The following is a 17,656-nucleotide window of genomic DNA, read 5'->3' on the forward strand; positions in this document are numbered from 1 at the left end:
GATACCAGAGAGCGTGTTTAGGGCAACATGTGCACTAAATCCAGACATGAAAAGCAGTGCCTTGCCTGGCCTCGTCAGACCTTCAGCCGCTGTCCTTTCAGGTTGCAAACCCCTGGTTAGTGAGCCGATGGATGGCAGTGGGGTAAAACTAGTGAGGAACCACAATATTTACAACCTGAGAAAGGCAAATATATCACCAAGCTCTCTAATTGTCTCTGGTAGCCTCACACACTTCTAATGAACACTAGGTAATGGGCCTTTCTGTTCCAGTGTATTGACGAGAGCCCCAGGATTCCTGTGGTAAGCTGGTGCCTGGCCCAAAGGGCAGGTAGAGTGGCTGAGCAGCGCTGCCCAAGAGCTGCCACACTGCCCCAGGCCAGCTCTCTGCCTGCCATGAGTTCTGGTGATGCCTTTGTTGTGTGCAAACTAAAGAAATGGGAATCGTGGAACTGCAGGGGTGCTTGAGCAGCAGCGTAGTCTGGCTGCTGGGAGACTGCCAAATCATTCTCCTCAAAACAGCATCTTCTAACAAGGACTCCTCCGTATTTGGTTGCGAGCTCACAGCTCAAGCAGTGCAACTGGGCAAGAAATAGGATGTCAGAAAGTGCAGACCTGCAAACCCCAGCAGTTACTGGCTGGTCTTTCTCCATGCCATCCCATGTCAGGAAGCACAGGTGGATCTTGGGAAGCAGTGGGTGTGACATGGGGACCATCTGCTTTGACCAGCAGAGTCCCTTCCTATCACCTCCCACGTGAAGGAGTCACGGGAGCTGAGACAAGAGCTGGAGCTGTAGAAATAGGAAGCACAAGAGAAGTGTGTGGAGTGGCAGGAAGAGCTAGAGGTGTTATGGTTTCCTGTGTGCCTTAACGCTCCGGGCACTAGGGATGAAGAACACAAATGAACGAATGTTTACTTCTGATCGGTAACAGTAGCTGTATTTATTTGAGGTTTTTTAAAGCAAGGACAAGATAAATTGTTGCTGAAATGGATTTTGCCTGTGAGGTTGGAATGTACACAGATCTGTTATACCCAACAGAAATTTGGAACAGAAATAGAATTAGAGAACATTCTCCAATCCAGAAGTCTGTGCCATAATGAAACCTGTTTACAAGCAGATGTTTAGAAGAAAAAAAAAGTATCAGTCATTTTTAAATGTAAGCTGACAGACAGTGCCCTTTCTAATTCCCTCATCTGCAGCTGTGCTGAACTCACACATGCCCTTCTGGTGCTTAGGAGGTTGATACTGAGGGATGTTCTTCCACTGTCAGTACCTCCTGGCCTCAGAGTTCCCCCGCTGACAGCCCGTACTGCACGGCTGTGTAGCACACATGAGTTCGGTGTGCTTGTAACCACCCCAACACCTGCAGTGGGGGACAAAGCACTGGCTGCCCTTACTGCATGAGAACCAAAGCTGCACGGCTGAGGTTTAACTGGTGTTGTTGTCTTGTACGTAATTAGCACAGAGAGAGCCTGAACCAGGAGACTGCGCTGGTGTCCTTCTGTTTCACAGTTGCCGGCAGTGCAAGGCCTGGCTGTGTTGCGGCAGTCCCTGGCCAACACCAGCACGATGGCCCCAGCCCTGTGGCTCCTCTCTGTCCCTTCTGGGCACAGCAGCTCCCAGAGCTGCTGCTGAGAAACTTCAGTGCTGAGAAGCAGCGGGAGAGAGCTGGGAGTGTTGCGAGGCACCAGCTCCGAGGCTGGCACCAGAGCCAGCGAGGGCAGTAAACGGAGGAAAGGAAGGGGAAAATGACTATTGATACGAATGAAGTGTTGTGCCAATTTGCAAAACCTCAGCTGCAATCTCGTGATACCTGTTCTGGTGGTTTACGACAGCATTCGGCTCTCTAAAGGTTCATTATGTGCAGCTGGAAGCACATTAGTCTATTTATTAGTCATTGCAAGGTTGTTGACATTATTTCCACAGTGCTTTTACATTATGAGCTTACTGAAATGATAGATGTATGTTAGGGTACCGAGGTAATTTCCTCCTATCAAGACAGCTTAGAAATACAGGGACCTAAGCTGTTGCTGTAATGAATTTTCTGCTTCTCACAGGGATATTTATCCAATCTGTTCGGTAAACAGAGAAATTAGTCCAGACTTGTGCAAATGCCTTGATTCCACTTAACTGGGTTAATGGCTGCGCTCTGAGGAAACAGTTTGACCAGGTCATCCAAGTCCATTTTAAATTCTGGACGGTGACTCTGGACGCAGCAGACCTGTGTTAGCCTGGCTGCTGGAGGGGCAGACACCAGCCCTGGGCAGTTGGCTGGGACGCGAGGACCTGTGACACGAAGGGCTGCTTGGAGGTGGAGCCCATGCCTTCTCCTCTGTTCCAGCTCACTCCACTTGGACAGAAGGGATTCTTTGGAAACTGATGTAACGTGTGGCAGGTTCCCTGTCTCACTGCCCACATGAGGGAACGGTTGGCTCCCAGGGTTTTATGGGGAATGTTTGCTGACTGGGTCTCTAAAGGCGAATGCAGCAAATCGTGCTGAAGGCTTCAGCTCTGGTCCCCTTGGTGCATTGCGTTAGTTTGAGCAGCTGCTCAGAACATTGATGACTTCTGGAGAAATGCCAGATGCCTTTGTGGCACCTGTGTGCCACTGCCCTTAGAGCAGCCTCAGCTGTGGCCTGAATGAAACCTGCATCACCCTGTGCCCTGGGGTGGATGCCAGGCACCCATGGCTGTACTCTGTCCTCAGCCAGGAGCTGGCCTTGTTTCAGACAAGTAGGGGATTTCTCAGTGCTTGTTTGGGTTTGGAAAGTGTAATCTCTTGTAGTGTTACTATAAAACAAACATCAGGAAGGTTTTGCAAATTAAAAAAAGTGGTTTTATTTTTAGTGAGCTACTGAAAGTTGTACTGGAAAATGCTGTTAGTGAGAGGTAGCACCACAGCAAAGTGAGAGTCACTGCTGCCCGTGTGTCAGGAAGAGAGAAATAGCAGTTCTCATAGCAAAATGGTAGTAGATGGTGAGTCAGTCTTCTGTGTATAACAAGTGCTTGGGGATTTGCTCCCATGCACATTTGTTTATAAAATGGAGAGCAGGCAGGAATTCTGAGTAGTCCCACAGTTCAATCCAGAACTGAGGCGTAAGGACACAGAAAGCCAGTGGTGCTCATGATAGAAACACAGGGGCTCCGAGGGAGAGCGTGATCTGTGCAGAGCGCCAGTGCTGTTGTATCAGGAAAGAAAGGATCCTGCTCCGGTTCTTTCCAAAAGTTAAGGAGAGCTTTTCCCATGTTTTAAACTAGTACATCACAAGATCTGGTGGCAGTCACAACCTTGAAGGAGCCATGCAGAAACAGACCAGTAACCAGCAGCGCTGGGTGGGGGCAGAGTGAGCAGCCAGGTTTGTGTCCTGGCACCCTGGGGCAGCTGGCAAGCGTGTTCCTCTAGGCTGGCTTGGAGCAGCCAGCCTGCGGCATGCTGAGGGGAAGCACTACTGCCTCTGCGATACAAAATTGTGACCACTTCTCAGCAATGACTTGAATAAGTTTAGTGGCCCAAAGCATCCTGTGTCTCAGCAGCAAACTGGCCCAGGTGCTGTGCTGCTCCCCTGCGAGGGGCACTGCTCCCTCCCCTTGCTGCTTGCTAAGATCATATTTATGTCAAATTCCAGAGGCTGTGCGCACTCCTACACTGTACAGCTGTGCCACTGCAATTACTTCTGGGTGTGTTTGTGTCTCCGGCAGCATTTAGCGCCTTTTTTAAGCTCAGTTTTCTCCCCTTTCCCCTCTATTCCTGTTAGTTCTTCAAGCAGTTTCTCCTGCGAATGTGGCATAAGCGCCTTAGCAGGCTAAGCCTGCACTGATGGCTGCTCCTGTCTTACCACGTGGATGTGGGGATGGCGGGGCCCTCTTTCAATCCTATTACCTCCTCGTACTCTTCTGATAAAAAGTGGGCACTGGAGCCGAGTTGGCTGTGCCAAGCATGGTGCAGGATAGTGGCGCAGCCGTGGTTTACCACTGTCGTTCAGCAGATGTGAGCCACTAAAGCTCTCGGCAAAGCTGTAAGGCTTAACCTAAAGCACTTGGAAACAAGAGAAAAGCTTGAGCGTTTCCTTGTCTCACAGTCGCACCTGAAGATGTGTGTGTGTTAACCTTTCCTATTGCCGGAACGAGTGTGTAGTGAAAATCCCTCTGCAATTCAGCACTATGAGGAGCGCAGGCTGACTCATCTCTGAAAGAACATTTTGTCTGCTGCTCCAGGCCCAGCATGGCTAACTGTATTGTTTGTCTATAAATAAAAACACCTTGCAACAATCGCATTCTGTCACGGAAAGATGGCCTATTTGATCCATGTGGTTATTTTGTCCACAAAATAGAAAAATTGAGGAACTGGGAAGCAGCTCTTGGTTATCCAGGCCTGCTCTTCACCCACCCTTGCTGTGTCTTCAGTCCTGCTGAGGTGAGGAGGGTGCTGTGCAGCTCCACAAACATTTCACACCAACTATGGACACCTCTGGAGGGTGTTGAAGCTCACTTTGTTGGGAATTGTTGGGCTGTTGTTCCACCACGGAATCCTGGCTGTGCCAAATTGCCGATCTCTCTCCTGCCAAGGTTACAGCTGTGCGCATGTTCTGAGAGAAAAGAAAGGTCTCTCCATTTTTACAAAGGATGGTACATTACTGAACAAGGGGTTTTAAAGAACCTTCGGGTGGTTTTGGTTCTCTTGCTCGTATCCTCCCTGAGCACTAAGGTTTGTGCCTCATGGGGCTGCTCTGCATCTCTGTCCAAGCAGGACTAGAAAAACAGCCTCAAAGTCTTTTAAGCACCCTGATGATGTATATCTTCATACAGTTACTGAGGCTCAGCCTCAGCGAGAGAGAGAAAACCTCTTTGGAATGAGCTGGCACCCATGCAGAAGGGGGGGAACTGGCTGATCAGAACCTATTCTCGTTATCAGGTACAGCCGTTGGCAAGAGGTGGACCTGGGCTGGACTGGGCTGTCTTCTGTCACTCACATCAGGTGGGACACCCAGAACCAGCGAAGTAAGTGTGTGGTGGTCCTGGCATTGGACGGTCTGCAGGGTCCCAGAGAAGAGCAGGGCAGAAACTGGGGCTGATGTCCTGCTACCTGGCAGTGGCAGGCTCAGGATCAGCTTGTGTGCTGGTTGCTCTCTACAGCCAGAACTTGTCTGGGTTAAATAGCTTTTGGTAACAGCTTCCATGAGGATCTGTTCCCTGCGGGTCCTTGGCTTTTCTAGCCTTGGGAATATATTGGGCTGGCCAGGTTGTCCTCTGTGATACCTGCCAGTTTAAATTGCGTGACCTTCTAGCGAGCTCCAAACCTTGCCTGTCTGAGTCAATTTTATTGTCTGTCTTTGTAAGGCTTCACCATTTCAGAGCTCTTTCAGCTGAGAAAACTAATTGAGAAGAGTTGGCAAATGCTTCTTCTGCATGGATTTTTTTCAACTTGCCTTCCTTTAGATGCCTTTTGCTGAAAACGTTCACCCCTTTGCAGCCCTTTATCTTTTCTGTCTCTGCATTTGACTAGCTCTCAGGGACCAGGGTCTGTGGAAAGTAATGACATTCAATCTTTTTTCATGATGGGACTGAGTCGGTGCAGTTTTCCCTTTCCTTCAGGCTGCACAGTGCAGAATCAACTCTCTCCTCTTGGATTTCAAGTGAAATCACTGAAAGAGTGGTGAAGCCCTGTCAGAGGCTGCCCAGGGCAGTTGTTGAGTCCCCATCCCTGGAGGGGTTAAAAAATGTGTGGCCGTGGCACTTTGTAACATGGTTGAGTAGGCATGGTGGAGTTGGCCTGACTGGTTGATCTTAGAGGTCTTTGCCAACCCTAATGATTCTGTGGTTCTATTCTGTGATTAGAGAAAGGCTCCTCATGCCGTGGGACCCATTTCCCACAGAGATCTAGCAGAGAAAAGAGACTCGATGTATGTAATGGAACCTAACTAAGAATACAAATCCACTCATAATGTAACCTGAATCTTGGAGGCCTTGTTTCATAATTTATCAGCTCACGTTTTGGCTTGTACAAAACGCCACATGGTGAGAGCAGGGGAGCTGCGGCTGCAAGGGCACGCAGCACTCGTGATTCCACTCCATCAGCGATCGCTCAGCACTGCTCAGCAAAGTGAATAAGAAAAGGTCTCCTGTAATTGGCAGTCAGAGGCCCCTGAATTGAGTTACTCCTGCTTTCCCTGTTACAGTCTCTGATTGCGGAGTAATTGCTTCTCGGTAGCAGTCGCCAGCAGGGTTGCCCTTTGCCCTCACCCATGCATTTTTGGATTCCTGATGGTAGCGGTGGTCAGGCGCATCTCAGTGATTCCATGCTTGTGGACTTGTTGCTGCTCAGGCCCCTCCTGTTTGCGATGAAGTTGTTCTTTCACAGTGCTAGTGCTCACCTTGTTTGACTTCAGCAGAAGATAAGGTTCTTGACTTAGAGTTCATTGACTGGAGAAACGCTGTCTGGAATGCTGGCAGCTCACCATGCAGTTAACATTTGTGCTTCTTTGGATTCAGATGAAGCACGCTAAGAGTTTCTTTCTCAACAGAGATGTCCAGGTAGGATGGATGAAGAAGAGAAGTTGTCTTTTAGAAGGGAGGGAGGGTTTCCAAGATGCCTGGCAACCATTATGGTTTTCTGCCAAGCAGTGGAGGGCGGGTGGGGGGAGTGTGCAGAGGAAGAGTCCTCTTGAATGAGATCTCTTCTTAAAGGATATGATATACAATGAAAGTGCACAGAAAGCCTCAATAGCAGAGAGGTGAAAGTTCTCCCTGCAAGGGTTCACTGTAAAACAAATGTGCTGCTTTAAGACTAATGGTGTGGTATTATTTATGCAGACAGTTCCAGCAGTTCCCAAAGAGGAGTAAATGCTGTAACTATACCCATAAAGGCCTGCCTGCTTGCTTGCACTTTATTTGGCATTAATTTTAGTACAGAATAATTATCAAAGGAACATTTGGATTTATTATCTGTAAAGGCAATTGTAAATGAGGTATGAATTCAGTACAGTAAATGTTCTCTCAGCAGTATGAACCCAAGGCTGTGCCTGCGCATACGGAGATTTTCAGAATATGTTCTAGCCAAGAGTTAGAGAGCAGTAAATATTTGTGAACACAGTAATGAGTAACTGCTGCTGAGGGCAGTGATGATATTGTGTGATGCTGCCACCCGTCTGATTTCCACCAGGTGAGAAGTCCTACTCCGTGTGCCGGGGCTGGAAAGCGTCGTGCCACTGCGGGAGAGCGGGGGCCCTGAGGCAGGAGACATGGGGGCTGTCCAGCCGCCAGCACCGTGCGGGAGGTCAGAATTAGATGATCGTAATTTTCCCCTCTGGCTTTAAAATCCATTAACAGCTACTTTATGATGCTGATCGTTTATCATCATACCGCAGACAGCAAGACCAGGACCACCGTGATATACTTCATCGTTAATTTATTCCCATTAGTTCACAGCTAAACTTAATTTGAAAATTTGATTAGAAAGGAGACTTTCCAGCGTGGAACTATTTGGGGAAGGAAAAGGGATCTCTTGAGCTGTGAGTTGGTGCGGGATCTCGGGTGCAGGTGATTGAGATGTGGTTGTGGCCCTGACACCTACCTGTTCCAGGAATGCCCCGCACTTCCCAGGAGATGACGAGAAAGATGAATGTGTGCTCAGGCAGGCGGGCACTCTGGGCTCCTTCACAGGTGATGCTTTGCTAACAAACCCTCTTGCAGCAAGGACTGATACCCAGTTTAATGGCCTTGTGAAGTGGTCACTTCTCCAGCACAGCAGGTCTTCTCCAAGCACATGGGAGCCAGGCAGGATAGCTCAGGGTTAGATCTTCTCCCTACGGCAGGGCTGTTGCACACGGGTGGAGAAGGTTGCTGCTGGTATAGGAAAAAGTTAGCATTTTTTTCCATTTGCATAGGTTAAAATGACTTTTTTTTTCCTGAGAGCCTAATCTTCTCTATTAAATTAACTCAAATAATCCTCTTGTCACTGTAACAATAATTACTATGGCTTTTTGAAAAGAACATAGGAAATAGAAGAATTTTTTTAGCCCCCCCAAACCCAGAGTATTTCTTTCCAGCATGATTTTAATGAGCAAACCAGTGTTAGATTTAAAACTGCAATTAAGATGAGAGTACAGAAGCACCGGGCTTTCTTTTTTGACAATCTGTTGTTGCTGATGTTGCTAATAGGTTCCACGGGCACCAGTGCTAATGGGCCTGACACTAGATACAACAGCATTGGCTTTTAAGCAGATATTTAAAAAGGAAAAAAAAAGAAGTATAGGGAGAGTAAAATCTCCTTATTTTTGGAGCAGGAGGACTCCAGAGACAAGGACTAAGCTCCTCAGGTCTCCTCTCACTATTGAACGTCCTCTCCTAACTCCTGTCAGCAGTCTCTTCCAGCCCAGTGGCCCTGCGGACTCCCCAAGCTCAGGATTAGTCCAGCGGGAGGGGAAGGACTGCCCCCTCAACAGGAATATCCCTTTGCATCTCTCAGAAGGAGCAGCACTGTATCTAGTGTTTTTCCTTGTAAGAATTACTCATATTCCTGTGCTCCCTGGCACAGCTCCATTGGCCAAATGCCCTTTAGTGTGACCATGACAGTGCGCAAACTGAGCTGACACAACGAGGTGACTGCAAAGCCACACCGGGACGGAGGTTTAATCCCCATACTCTACTCCCTGTCTGTGGCCATTTATGGCAGCGGGACCATCAGCCCTGAAGGAGCTTCCCAGCACAGCCCCTAGGTCGGGAAGGGTAAAAACTGGAGGGGCTGTGACCGGCTGTGCTTGGAGTACAGGCAGGGCTGCTCTTGAGGCCAGCCACCATCCAGGGTGTTGGCGTGAATCACAGTGCCCAGAACTGACCAAATATTTGCAGAGCGTGTTCTGAATTGTAAGGTCTGTGTTCTCCTATAAACTCATGGGTTTGGCTGTTAAACTAAAAGGATTGTATTGTGCTGTTACTAATTTCGCAGCAGTCCTGAGAAGTATTCTAACTGTGATTGGAACTCATTGCTTGCGCTGTCCTCGCCGCCTCTCCTTGAACGGCTCTGAACATGGGATCAGCACACAGGCTGCTTCCTTGTGTCAGGACATCTGGGTTTCTTCCCCAGCCGTGGCTAATGAGGCCTCCAGCATTGTCTTTGCAGCTCTGGGATTTGTGTTTGCTTGTTTGTTGGTAGCAGCAGCCCCGGCAAGAGGGAGCAAGAAGCGTCGCACGGCTGATGCAGAGACAGCCAGAGCCTTTTGTAATTCCGTGTAGCTCTTTCAAGTATATCCATTCCTTTGACACTGCTGCTGCTGTGTGTTTTAATCAAGCACGCACAAATGAAGAACCGAGTCCTGAAGCCTTTGCTTATTCAGTGTCTGAGAAAGGACTTCTAGATGTTCCTTATGGGTATTTAAATTCTTTTAACTTACACAGGTACAATCAGGTTATTATACCTCTTATTTGCAAGCATGGTTAATATAATTAAAGGTGTTTGTGCTTTTTAGCCGCACAATTGCATGCAGCTTTTAAGAAGAATGATCCTCGTGGAGGATTTTTGCTCACATAACAATGGAACATCAAATGCAGAGCAGGAGAGTAACCTCCTTGGACTGCGTGGTTGGTAGCTGCATGGGCTGAACACAGCCCTGGTACCAAACACCTGATGTTTGCTGACCCACCCAACATAGAGTCCTTCCTCTTGGGTGATGGAGGGGGGATGTACAGGACAGACATAGAAACGGCCAGAAATATAACATTCCTCATTTAAGTGATCTTTTCAAAAAGTAAAAATTTCCCCAAAATGCGTTAACACAGAGCACTGACTTCTCGCCATACCCAGTGCCAGCACAAGAGCTGGCAGAACACACAGCAATAAAAAGCAAGGGATCATCTTTAGGAACCGCAGGTTTGGTACAAAATGAGGGTTGGGGTTGAGTTTTTATCTTTCTACTTTGTGCAAAACTCAATATTGAAGTTGTGGCTTCTTTAGGGAAGGCTCTGCGTTCAGACACCTCTTGGTTTCAAACACCGTCTTAAGCTTTCCTTCCTGGTTTCCCTGAAGCCTTTGGAATTGGATCTGAATTTCCCATGGAATCTGAAATAGCGTTTATGTAGATTTTGTAAAAGTAGGCTTTAAAAACATCTCTTGGGGACTGAATCCTTTTCTTGTGGATGATAAGGAAACATGTTATTTTCTAGCAGTTTACTGCTGTTTTCATGGCTTTGTAAGTCTAAGCTTTCGTTTTTCTTCCCCCTTGTGCTTACGTCCAAAGGTGTTAAAGTTGAACTATTGTGAAATTAATTGCTTCAGGAAGCATGGCATTATGTTTTCCCCTCTCTGAAGTTCCTATTGCCACCGAGGGAGGGAGAGAGATGGAAGGGGAGGTTTCTGAGTGCTGGAGCAGACAAGCTGCTCGTTTTCTTCGCTGATAAAAGAGAGCGATTCCTTCAGAGTGGAGCAGGAAGATGGCTTGGGACTGTGGCTGTGAATAACATCATGCATGAGGAGCAGCGTCACTATCGCACTTGTGGGACACTGGGCGTTGGGGAGCGGATGCTTTGTGAGCACAGTTAGAGGAGGCTGAACAAAGCCTAAACAAGCAAAAGAGTTTTATATTTGGAAAACTCAAACCTTTAGAGAATGTCATATATATTCTGAGCTAATAAGAGGCATACTAGAAAATGACTGCAGATTTACAGAGACCTATGAACAGATAGAGATGCAAGTTTGTGTAAAGCATGGCGGAATAGGGGAGGTAGATTTAGGTGTGAATGCAAGAGGGAAAAACTAACACAGTCGGACTGTTGGTACCAGAAGATGAATTAGTGCCGCATCTTTCCTCCAAACACAGAACATGCATCTCATTTCTAATCATCTCCTGGGCTGTGGATGTACTGCTGAATAGATGTGATAAAAGGTCAGGGGCTTGAGCTCCACCCTGAAACAACAAAAGTGACAGAACTCATTGTCCCAAGACCTGTTGCATTTCATAAGAAGGACAGATAAGGCCACTTCACTGGGGTGATTTGGGCTTGGTCCTGTCGCATGGGGCTTAGGGACATACTGCCCTTTCCCTGTCCCAGAGGGGGCCAGGCTTTTCCCTCACCACAGCATATAAGAACTCTGCTCAGGCACGTCCCAGGCAGGGTAGAAGGGGAGAGCACAGACGAGCTGGTAAGCTTCAGAGGATTTACACATCTATCCGTCTTGATCATCAGAGTCTCCGAACTTTTATTTCTCTCTTGAGGCCTGCTGTTTTCTCAAAATCTGGATCCAATAAATCCCATTCCTCTGTCAGGAATGACAAAGCTCAAAGGGGAAAAGGGCAGTGCTGTGAAAAAAGTGGAGGACTGGAGTTCGCACAAGCATCTGAGACTGTGGCATCTACCCTCTCAGCAGTGGGTTTGCCCCATCTGCAGAGGCTCCAGAGGGGATCAGGGGAAAACCCTCATCCCACCCTTCCATGTCCCGAGGGCCCCAGCTCTCCTTTCCTTGACGACCGCAGCAGAGTGCAGCTCTCATGGGTGGTTGAGCCAGCCATGACCTTCCACCCGATATGAACCTCTTCCTCTCTCCTGCCTCCTCAGAGCGCTTTCTACCCCCTTTCTCCTCCAGTGTGGGCCCATGCTTCCCTTGCTATGAGTGGTGGGTGGTTTTGTTGCTGGCAGCAGAAGTGGTGGCAAACAGCTTTTCTCTGGTTCTCCTTCCTGGCACCGGTGGCTGCTCGCTATGGTCCTGCTGGACCATACTCGGCCTGGGGTGCCGCCTGTTTTGGTCAGGTGTGTCAGCTCTGGGCTTGTTCTAGCCAAGCTGCTCCTGGTAATAGTGATTTGTGAGGGGCATCTCTGCCCCAGATGGAAGAACTGACCCTGCTGTCTGTACCTGATATCTGCCCAGGTGTTTATGGACACACACACGAAGAGCAGTGGGGTTTGGTTTGTTTTGGTTTTTAATATTAGACATCTCTGTGCATAGACAATTCTTCTTTTCTTTTTAAAAAATAAACAGTTGGTCTGGTTCAGTGGATTAAATTTCAGCGTTACCATGTAGCATTTCTCGCATCCTGCTCAGTACCACAGCGGTGTAATATGGAGATAGAGTTGCAGGAAGCTGAAATCAAGAAGCTTTTTATTCATTCTAAGAGCTGCTCCTAAAGTCCAGAATCTGCAGAAGGGAGATCCTCTGGAAAAGAAGCAGCATGTCACCACAGTCTGTTTATTCTTCTTTGTTTGTGAAACAGTCCTCCTTTCACCTTAACAAAGAGAAGAATTAATGGAAGCCTTTTTTTTTGGCACCCTGGCTATTACTTTTATAGCCATCAAAAGGGAGCGTGAACAGGACTGACAATTGCATTTATCTTTGTGATAGAAATGCAAAGCAAAGAATTTGTAGCAAGTTGTGTGTGCATCATAATAAAGGGCAGCAAGAAGCCCTGTTCCAGCCAGTGCAATTTATTTACCTCTTTTCAAAATCAGCTTCTTATTGTGTGCCCACAAATTTGCCTGCTCTGAATCTGCATTCACAGGGGAAGAAAACAGGACAACTTTGAAAGGATATTACATAGGAAATTGCAAAAAGTACTTTATAATTATGTGGAAGTTTTGTCAAATTGGGTAGTGTGTTTTTGTGCATTTTAATAGGGAGTAAAAATGTGCTTGGCTGAGACAGTGGAGAAGGGAGTAGCGTGGTTCGTAGGTAAACTCTCACTCATAGCAGCGTCAGTGTGTACGTCTCCAGGGGGTGACTGCTGGCAACGGCTCTCATCCACAGCGGGTCAAAGAACAGGGAAGATTATAGCCTGAGACAGAACTGATTTGTATCTGTTGTTAGTAGCACTGTTAGGTGGAAAGGAGCACGAGGTGAAGGGGCTGAAACTAAGATGTGGCAGAGCTAGTTCTCCCTCCCCCTCCCACGGGCTTCTCCGTTGTGCCCATGGGATGGAGGTGATTAGCTGCTTAATGCAGGTCACTTTGTGGATTCTAAACCACTGTTTAAAAAAAATCCAATTGTTATACAACAGTTTGGAAGAAATGACCCAAATGAATGTGACCCTAGTGTACTGTGTCCCACCCTCTCTGACACACTAGGTATCTTGGCCCTCGCTGCTGCAGCCAGGGACTGCAACGTCACACATGCATCCATGCCACACTCCTGGCTCATCTCAAGCGGGAAGAACGCCCCAGGGGAGTTGGCTGGTAGCAGGTGCTCTGGAAGCCTTTTCCTGCTCAGATGGCAGGAGCCCCTCAGTTCCCTTAGCAAGCCTGGCACCCACTGTGCTTGCTAATTGTAACCCATGTAAATAGTAATAACAAAATTAATATAAAAAGTAGGGGAGGTTTTATTACTGGAATGGGAGAGAGCTCTTTGGGCTGAGGGGAGAAGCATCCCAAAAGGCCCTGGAAGGGTCAGTTATGGGCATGAGTGAGGCAGTCTTTTAAACGCGAATGCTGCAGTGCCCAGATTTAAATCATCAGCCGTGGGAGGTGAATCGTGACAGTGAGCAGCTGGGTAGAAAAAAACAGCTCTCCACGCCACTCCAAGGTGGTATTTCCATAACGTCCTGCCCAGGAAACAGACCTCCACCACTGCTGTTTACCAAAACCAAAGGTTCCTCTGGTTCTTTGTCCAGGAGCTCAGGGGCAGGCTCTGCACAGCAGAATGTTAAACCAAGGACTCACAAACCCTCTCGTCTGAAGGCAGGGATAAAACCAAACCTGTTGCCAAGTCCAAGATAAAAAGGATTTCGGGCATTGGGGTTGGCAGCACGAGGTATCAGGAGCTCCTCCCTCCTTCCCTCTGCCTCTCACTGCCAGCACAAGTCAAACATGGGAATAACGATAATACCTAAGTAGACTCAAGGCTGAATTCCATGCACTTTTGCTGGCCGGTGTTCCACTGGATCTGCACAGAGCTGACATATCTATCCAACCACTGAAACATGCAATAGCAGCGGCAGCAAACGAGTGTGCATTGAAGGAGCACACGCATGTACCTGCGGATGATAAAGAAACTCCAGGAGCATTTATGGCTCATGATGAAGAGCTGGAACAGTCTGACCAGACTGTGTTTGATATTTGTCATTTATTCATTAACTGGTAATGTACACACTCCTGTTTGATGCAACGGCAAAGTACAGCTGCACAGTATGGAACACAGAGCAAGCGAAAGAGAGCTTGGGACAGATGGTACCCTAGATTCGTACAGGCTTTCTATAATTAACAGTGGATTCACCACATCCAAAACATTCGCTCGTGTAATGAGCCTTCCTGTATTATCAGGGGTCTACTAAAGCCTATCAATTACTTTGCAGAATTCATACAAATACAGACATCTAATGTATTTGGAGAGTTAAAGGTGAGTCATTAGTTGCATTTTTAATTTAACAAATTTAACTTTATAAATAACATTTTTCCTTAGGCTCTCATTTCTAATTATGTGCCTATATAAATTCATGCTATGGTATTAACATTTCATCAACTACAAAGGCACTTTTCAGTCTGGGTGGAATAGTGTAGAAAGATTGCCGTGCAATATAATTTCATAGCCTATAAAGTTATAGCCCAAACACTTGTTTGTTGTTTTCAGGAGCAGCTCTATGTCAAACATGCAAAAGTTCTTATCCGGGTAAGCCTGAAGTTCCAGTGCAGTTAGGTGAATGTTTTAGTCTTTTTTGGCTTCTGAAGAAGCTCTGCCCATCACTTCCCTGCATTGCTTTGGGTGCTGGTAACTGTCTGCACATGCAAGGAGCCACAGAGTGTTCTGGCAGATGCCATCTCCTTTCCTCAGTAACTCTCCCCTTTCTGTAGGGTTGTGCTGTAGCAAGGGAATTACTCTTCTAGCCATGAGTCCCATCACTGGCTTCAGGTATCTGGTTACCAAAAATCCACTTTGGTTTCACATTGAGAGTGAAGCTACAGACAACAGAAGAGCTTCCTAGTGCAAAAAACGTTGCTTGTTATGAGCAGGACTTTCAATAATCATTATCTAATCTGTGATTCACTGTGCTGTGCTTCACCAGTCTCATTCGCCAGCCAGCCCTGCCTGTTTGGCTTGCCATTCCTCATCCACAAACAAGGCCATGACTTGAAACTTGAAAAGCCGCCTTCCCCAACAGCAGGAAGTGTTTTGTACGGGATCATAAGCAGCAGCGAGGAATCATCACCCACGAGATGAAAGCTAGCTGGGACTTTCCCATGCAAAGCTGCCCTGGACATTCTGGGGGCAGAGGTCATAGCAAAAGCCATGTGTGCCATCCAGAAAGGAAACACCACAAACATTTTGCTGAGATTTTGGCTTTTGGAGCAGGTCTCAGAGACAGCTGGAGAACTCAGGCAGCGCAAAGCTGCCTTTCTCCAGCAGTCATCCTCAGGGATGGTCCTTGTCCACGTGCCTACTGCCTGTGTATCAAGAACGCAGGGCATGCTCATCCCGGTGAGCCGGCGCCGGCGATGAGGAGCACAACTGATGTGCCTGACTGCCCAAGTACGCAAAAGCGCTTCTGACATATCTCCCCATTTTAGAGCAACCATCTGGCCAATGGGCTCATTCTGAGGTGCAAAGCACAGCTCGGAGACGCTTTATTGCGAAGAAAGATGCAATAAAATCAGATAAGCAGAAAACATCATATGTAGAGCTTTCCTACACAGAATAATAACACTCAGGAAACAGACTGATCTTCCACATACAGTGGTTGGGGTTGGAAGCACTGTGACAGAGCATGCATGCACACACGGCTGTAAGAGATACTGATTTTGCTGGGACAGAAGGCTCTGATCAGTTCTTTGAGTTCTCACAGTGTTCATCTGCCGGCACCACTGGGGCTGAATTCATTCTGGTTATCACTGCAGGTGATGCCGGCATAACTGCATCCCAGTTTCTTCCTGAAAATCCAGCCTCCATGGGAGCAGAAACTGGTGACTGGTCGTAGGATTGCTGCTGTAATACAGAGTGTTCTGAGGGAGAACACATGTTGTAGTCAGCGTTCTACAGGATTATGCGGATTATCTCCCAAAAAAAGATCAAAACAAAGCAGACCTTCTGAACAATGGCCATCGCTATCTCTAACTAGCAGTGTAGTCCATTCATTTAAACAAATATCTAGTTTTACAGAGTGGATTAATCTCAGATTAGCGAAGTAAAAGCCTTAATGTTTAAGTAGCTGTAAATATTTGAATTCTTTATAGAGTTGTTACGGTGCATTTCAAACACCTGATTTATTCCGTAGCTAATCAAATATGCACCTTTATCTTCTCCCTAGTGGCTGCAGCGCACTGAGGGTGGGTTTGGATCTGAATGGCCGGTCAGTGCCCTGGGCCAGGACAGAACGAAGTCCCCACACCGGGACCACTGCCCCTGGGCGCTTACCGTGCCCGCCACTGAAACGTCGGGGGGGGGGGGGGGGGGGGGGGGGGGGCTCCTCTTCCTGGGCCGTTTTTGACCAAGCCAGTGACTTAAATTCCACAAATTCTTGAATGTGATTGGTCCTTTAGGGCTGTGTGATGCTTTCTCCGTTGTGAACAACTGCTTGTGCTGCAGGAACGTTACCCAATAGAAAGCTCATCGTGGCCAGGAGCGGGCTCCGACCCTCCCAGCCCCGAGCGGCAGAGGCGCGCAGCGCTCCCCGGAGCCGCCCCCGTTCCCAAGCCCTGGATGCGCCCTTCACAGGCGGCTGCCCACATCTGCCTGACACACCCACTGACTGGCTCCTTTGCTTTTTGGGGAGAAGGTGTTCTGTTTTCTAGCTGGATTTTTTCTTCAGCCTGAGTCCTTCCTGCCATGGCCATAAAATGCTGCCGCATCAGCGGGCCCTCCCCACGCCGCCAGTGTCACCTCCCACGTCAGTGCCAATTCCTCTGCGGGTGTCAGCCCTGCGATTCCTAACTGCAGCGAGCACCGAGGAAATCCCGGCGAGTAATTGATCCTGCTGGAACGAAATGGTCATTTCAGTTCTAATTTAGGAGCTGTAGGCACTGGCAGTCTTTCTGAAATGGTGGGGAGCGGGCAGATTCCCCAACAGACTGAAGAGAGATGTTACTGATGAAAGGTTATCTGCTAACCAAAAAGTCCCTGTCCTTTCCCATTCCCTTCTCCGCTCCACAAATGCCTGCTGCAAGGAGAGCAGGTGGAGGTGACCCGGCACAGGCAGGCGCTCATCCAGGCTGCCCGCTCCGCTGCCGGGGCCGCTGGCAGGAACGGGAGCCAAACAGGGAACTGGCCCAAAGTTTCTTTTTATTTCATATAAAGAAAAGGAGTATAAATGATTAAGTCGGCGCATCTAATTCATCTGTACAGCATGAGGTCAGGCGTTTCAGCTGATAAATGCAGACATCGAGTTATTAGCCCCGTTCTGGCAGAGTTATTAAGAGCATGTTTACAGTTGAGCTCGTTAAGGGAGACATCTAAAACCAGAAGCATCCAGAATTAATGGATGCTTTTGGAAACAGTTGGCTTCCATGAGTTGTGTTGCATTCTTTTATTAAGTGGAGAGGTTTTGTGGTTCAGGCCGAGAGCAGCTGCAGACAGTCCCTGAAAAATAAGAATCCAGTCTGGAGCTGGGAAGAAAGATTAATGGAATGCTTAGAAAACTTTGTGTGCAACAGCCCAGATACGGTGCATTTAATACAAGACCCTTGTGCCTAACGTGATTTTCCATGTGCTTTATACATAGCACAACCACCTTGTTCTTCTTGAACTTGTC

General features: G+C 47.8%; 1 protein-coding gene across 1 annotated transcript in view; it reads left to right on the top strand.

Annotated features, from left to right (window-relative positions):
• The window catches only part of SHCBP1 (SHC binding and spindle associated 1), a 255,291-nt gene that overhangs the window by 236,445 nt on the left and 1,190 nt on the right, over nucleotides 1-17,656 (top strand). The gene's annotated exons all lie outside the window — the stretch shown is intronic.

This window comes from Cuculus canorus, chromosome 13, assembly GCF_017976375.1.
Source record: "Cuculus canorus isolate bCucCan1 chromosome 13, bCucCan1.pri, whole genome shotgun sequence".
NCBI classification, from domain to species: Eukaryota; Metazoa; Chordata; class Aves; order Cuculiformes; family Cuculidae; genus Cuculus; species Cuculus canorus.